Here is a 6000-nt window from a genome sequence, read left to right on the forward strand (position 1 = left end):
TATAACCGCGCTATTCAAAAAAGAAGATTGCTATAACGTGGGGAACTATAGACCAGTGAGCCTAATGTCGGTTTTAGGAAAATTGCTAGAGTTCAGTATTAACATTTGGAAAGGGATGGTATAAAAAGATCAAAGTTAGTATGCATTTATGAAACGTACATACAGCTTGGAAAATCAATTGGAATTATTTGAAGATGTAACTAATAGAGTTATTCAGAGAGACCCGGGAATATCACTTAATTTGACTTTCGGAGGGCTTTCAACAAGGTCTAACAAAGCAGTTTACTGTGCGAATCTAAAGTGCCTGGGATTGCAGATTGTGTCCTGACATTGGCAGAAAGTTGGTTAGCAGGCAGGAAGCAAAAGATTGGAATATTTTATTTTCGCAATTCGCAGCCAGTTATTCGTGGGATACAGTAGGGACCTGTGCTTTTACCCCAGCTTTTCACATTATACATGAATGGCTTGGAGGAAGGAAATAATTGTAGTATTTTTAAATTTGCAGAGAATACAAGGTTGGTTGGGAGGGAGAACTGTGAAGAACATGCAGAGATGCTTCAGCCGTATTTCGACAGGCTGAGTAAGTGGGCATATGAATCGCAGATGCAGTATAACATGGATACCTGTGAGGTTACCCTCTTCGGTCGCTAAAATAGGAAGTATATTATTATTTGAATGGGTGTTTATTGAGAGCTGGAGACTCAGCGAGAATTCGATGTCCTCGTGCATCAATCGTTTAAAGGAAGCCTGCAGGCACAGTACTAAGTAAAGAAAGAAAATGGTATGTTGGCCTTCAGCGCCAGAGGATATGAGAAAAGGAATAGAGATGTTTCAGTAGAATTGTAAAAGGTATTGGGGAGGCCAGTCCTGGAGTGTTGTGTGCAGAGTTGATGGCCATATCTGAGGGAGGATGTTATTGATATTGAGTAAGTTAAGCGAAGGCTTACCAGGCTGATTCATGGGGTGACGGAAATGTCATATGAGGAGAGAGTAAATCAGTTAGTATTACATTCACTGAAGTTCAGTAATGTGAGAGACAATCTCTCTGAAATTTGTGGAATTTTAACAACTTTAGAATGGGTTGGTTGAGAAAGAATGTCCCCTCTGGTGGAGGAGTGCCGAACAAGGGGTCGTAGTTTTAGAACTTAGGTGAGCGAGAAATTTCCTCACCAAGAGTATGGCCAATATTTGGAACTCACAACCACAAACTGTAGCTGAGGCAAAAACATTGTGTAATTTCAAGGCGGACTTAGATATAGTTCATTGGGTTAAAAGTATCAAGGTATATCTGGGGAATGCGGGCCAGGGTATTGATCACACGTGATCATAATGCATGTCGGAGCAGGCTGGAAGGCCTTAATTACCTCCTGCTGCTTCTATTTTCCATGCATGTTTTTATGCATTACATTCTGTTGTGATCAAATATTCTGATCTGACATCTAGTTCTAAATGTAAAATACGCTAAATATAAGATTATGATTACTCAGTTGGAAGATCGTAAACACATTTTCCAATGCATTACCTTTCTCCTACACAGCGGCAAACCAAGAAGCAACAGAGAACGGTAATTGCACACGTTGGTTCAAAGCTGGTGGATCAGAGACAACAAGTTTGGTTGGCCATCGCATTGGCGGATATCACAACTTTGACTGTTCGGCGCCGAAACGTCAGCTATTGAAGTCTCCCGAATTGTTGTTTTTATTTCAATAAGACTTCACAGTTGATAATTACTGCCAGAGAGTTACTGGTGGTGTAGAGTTCAACAAGCAGCCGCGGGACGATGTTGCACAAATTTCAACATACGGAATAACGGCTGAGCCCAAGACACCATTGTGCAACAACGTAATAGTCGCAATGATTTTTGGCCAAATATACGACTGGCAAACACTTCTCAGGCTTCTCCTGAAATCAAGAATATCATGATTCACTTGCCGGGCTATCGACGTGCACCACGCAATACTGGATTTAGCGATCGTTACGGGCCACTGCGTCATTGAGTCAAAGACATTTATCGCACAGAAATTGGCCCTTCTGCTGATCATTTCTGTGCCTACCATCAAATTGATGTCAGGGGTATCTTTGATGAAATCTCGACAGGTGTTGCGTTCTATTAGGTTTTAGTTCTCATATTATAATCTATTCACAGAAACTTACAGCCATAAAGGCTTCATTCGTCTTTGAGAGACCCTTGCTCTTGATTTTGCAAAACAAAGTGCTAACAGTGATACGTCCAGTTATTGTCATCGTTGTGTCTGTTCCCACGAAATTAATTCTGCAGAGAGCTGCAGTTGTTCACACACACAAATCCGTCGGCTTTGTTTTACTATAATGCCTCATGACACAATGTTAGCCGTCTTTTCGAATCAGCACTCTGCCCATTAATCCACTGAATTGGGCGAAATAGATCAAGAAATCCTTAGCCAGTTCTTCCCATCGGGCATACATTCAAGTTCAAACTGCGTTACAACGAATTAGAACTACTGTAAATAATTATATGAATGTATATATATGATATAATTTTTCATTTGCATGTAAATATCCGATTAATCGTACCAAAAACACCTTCATCTGTAATTTGATTTCCATCCTAACTATCCAGAACTTTAGCATAATCATCATATAAGACTGATACAATAACATAATAAGTGTAGCTATGATTACTATCTGCTATATAATTTGCAGCCATTTGAGTAAACCTGTATATTTGTTCCCCAGTTTCAAATATCATCCCACCAACTCGTTTCCTTAATTTCATTCATTGCGATGTTGACTCCAATCGCTTCTTGTCATCCTTCTGATCTATCAAAATGACAATCTTAAGGCGCTTTTTAATATTTCTTAACTTCTTGGAAACAGTTGTATATTTGTCAAATATTTCTCCCAATAATCCTTACGTTCGGATTCTATTTCGTCCGTGACATACATTCACTGTTCTTTTCCATTAAGAATACCATCTAACTGCATTGTACCAAGTTTGGCTCGGTATTTTATGTAAAATGTAGTTTTCCCAACAGGGCATATCCTTCTCTCCTACCAATATCATCGCAATAAGGTGGTAACACAATATTCTCCTTCATTCACATGTACGACCTTCAGTAATCTCTGCTTTTAGGATTGTATAGTCTGGGGTGCACGTTATCCTTTCATTTGTCTGAAATTCATTTTTGGCTTGATCGGCGGGGTATATTGAATGTTAGACGTTTAGCTGCTGTTGTATAAATAGTCAAAAGTTAGGCTCCTTTTCACCAACACATTTATTGCACTTCAACAGACTCTGCACAAAACTCTAACATCACATCACCTGACACAACGGCTGCCTGAAGCCACTTTACATATCCTTGTCAATTATTGGATACTTAACATAAATGAGACAACTAATTGGAATGTCTCTAAACCCATTACTTTACAGTGTTCCCGTCCTTGGAGAAAAAGAATAATGAGGCGAAAACAACATTTCAAGAAACTCAAACACTCACACGCAATTGCTCCCCTTTTTTTTTTCATTTTTTTTTTGTTTGGAAGAAAAACAGTCACAGAAACAGACGCCCTTCATTAACAATATCCAAATGTTTCTGTGAACGAGCCCCTCTCTTTGTAAAACAGTTTGACAATTGGTAGCTACTGTCGATCCATTTATTTTTTGCTATTTCCCCACTGTCCAACATCTGTTTCAAACTTGCGATGTCTATCCTTAACCTTTTCTCATTGACACTTTTTGTCGAATGCACATTTTCTCACAGGAATTTATTGTCAATGTGACAGTCAATAAGTATATTACCCAAATACCCTAAGCCCCAAATTTCTGTCAATATCTGAGATATATAAAAGACCATATCCACCGCCTCCACAAGGCTTAACGTCTCAGCAGACAAAGTGTTTTCGACCACTCTCCTTATTTTCTTTGTTTCCCCCAGAAGAGGGCAACATTTACCATTGTTCCCCAACAGGAAAAGTATAAAACCTCCTGCGCTTGAAACCCCATCATATAAATTTGCACATGATGCATCACTATAAGCCATGAGTTTCAAGTGCCTAAAGTCACGTAAACCCGGGAACATCAAAACACACTCATGCATTTTTAGTTTCGCCAACGCTTTATTTGCTCTTATTATGTCTTCCACTGTGGGATAATTCATTTTTGTACTCAACTCAAAGACATCAAAACTCACGTCCGGCCTAGTCTGCATACCGAACGAATTCAGTTGCCCAATTAAACTTGGTAGTTGCTCTTTTTCCATCTTTGAAACCAATTGCGTCTTTTTGTGAAACCCGGCCACGGCTAATTGCCTAGTCCAATATATTTAAATGCACCGGAAGCCTGACTTCCAACCCTGAATTATTTCCTAAATCCAAATATTACAATCGCTTCGTAATCACGAGTCCCACCCAACAAAAGAATCATCGACATGCACCATAAAGATGCCAGAAAGATGTCATTTAGAGTGCGTGTCAGACATTGCCGGATCTGCTTTCAACTGGCAACAGCCTAATTTGAACAATACAGACCTTACCGAAAAATACCAGACACTAGACACCTCATTTAATCCAGATACAAATCTGTTCAACTTCCAGAGTTCCCCTTCTGTGCGAGCTGCCTCTTTAGGAGGACGGAGAAAAATGTCTCTCTGGAGCTGATGCCCCTGCAAGAAGGCAGCTTTTCTATCTATAGATTTTCATTCCCATGCTTTTGTGTCTAATAGAGTCAAGAAGATCTTTAAAATAACCTTTCCTGCCGTAGGTGAATCTAACCTTAAATCCAGATCTTCTAAACTTTTTTCAAATCCCCTTGCCACAAGCCTGGCCTTTGCCTTATAAATTCCATCCGGAAGAACCTTTTCCGTGCAAATCCATCTGTGGGATAGAGCTCTTTGTCCCCTATCCAGTACTTCCATGTGTACCTCAGATTCACTCCAACCATGCAGTTATTGCTGGTTGGCATATTTGATAACTTTTTCATCTATTTTATTTAAGCCACCAAAATTTCACGTGTACGCGGGCTTCTACTCCTAATAGAATTCGTAGTTTTACTCATGTTCCGAGATCTTGATAAACTCCGTCCCCTCTCCCGCCTGGTTTCCCGTTCTGTACTGCTACTGCTTGATCTTTCCGTTCTGCTGTGGGATGTCCTTTCAATTGTTCTCTTCCTTTTCCCGCCGACATGTTCACTACACGAAGTAATATCTGAACTGGAGTGCGTTTCTGCGCACTCCATTTTTGAACTTCGTGTTCCCAATCCATTGTCCTAACGCCCTCACTTGAATGCTGTACATTCAACCAATGTTCATACTTTCTAGTGGCCTTCCCTGCTCTACTACTAACAGTAGCATCCTTCCATTAACTTGACCCTTCAGCCAAGTATGTCACTTTTGCACCAGCTTTTGGCAGCTGTCCTTTCGTAAAATGGCATGTTCGACTTCATCAGAAGTGTTGTGTTCCTTTACAGAAATCCAGTCTATATTAGTTAATTGGTCGTCATAGTTCTGTAACACGTGCGTACCAGATGACCGTGGTTACTCGTTATGCCCTACTGCTCTGTCTAAATTTGAAAATGTGTAATCTGTACCCATTATCCTTTATGAATGTGCACTAACAGTTTGATTGCCATGCTGCAACATAATTGTTTAGCATTCTATGCCTAAGATCTTCTCTGGGACTTTCCAATCATTACAATTCTTTCTCTGATAGGATACTATGTATCCATGCTGATAACCTGTATTTGATGGCCGTACATTATGCCTTAAAGCTCTGCGGATTCTTCAAGAGACTTCTGCTTCCCAAAAGGCATTTATACTGCTATGTAATGCATTTAAATGCTCAGCAAAGGCAGAGCTAATTGTAGTCCCATCCCAAGCTGGAGGCTGGTCATCCAAAATGGAAGGAATATTAGGATTTCTACCAACCATTAATTGATATGGGCTATAGCCCCCAACCATCTGCAATGAATTCTTTGCATGTACAGCCCACGCTAAAGCTCAATTTAGCCTCCAATTTTCGGTCTTT

Source organism: Scyliorhinus torazame, chromosome 12, assembly GCF_047496885.1.
Source record: "Scyliorhinus torazame isolate Kashiwa2021f chromosome 12, sScyTor2.1, whole genome shotgun sequence".
In the NCBI taxonomy this organism is placed as follows: domain Eukaryota; kingdom Metazoa; phylum Chordata; class Chondrichthyes; order Carcharhiniformes; family Scyliorhinidae; genus Scyliorhinus; species Scyliorhinus torazame.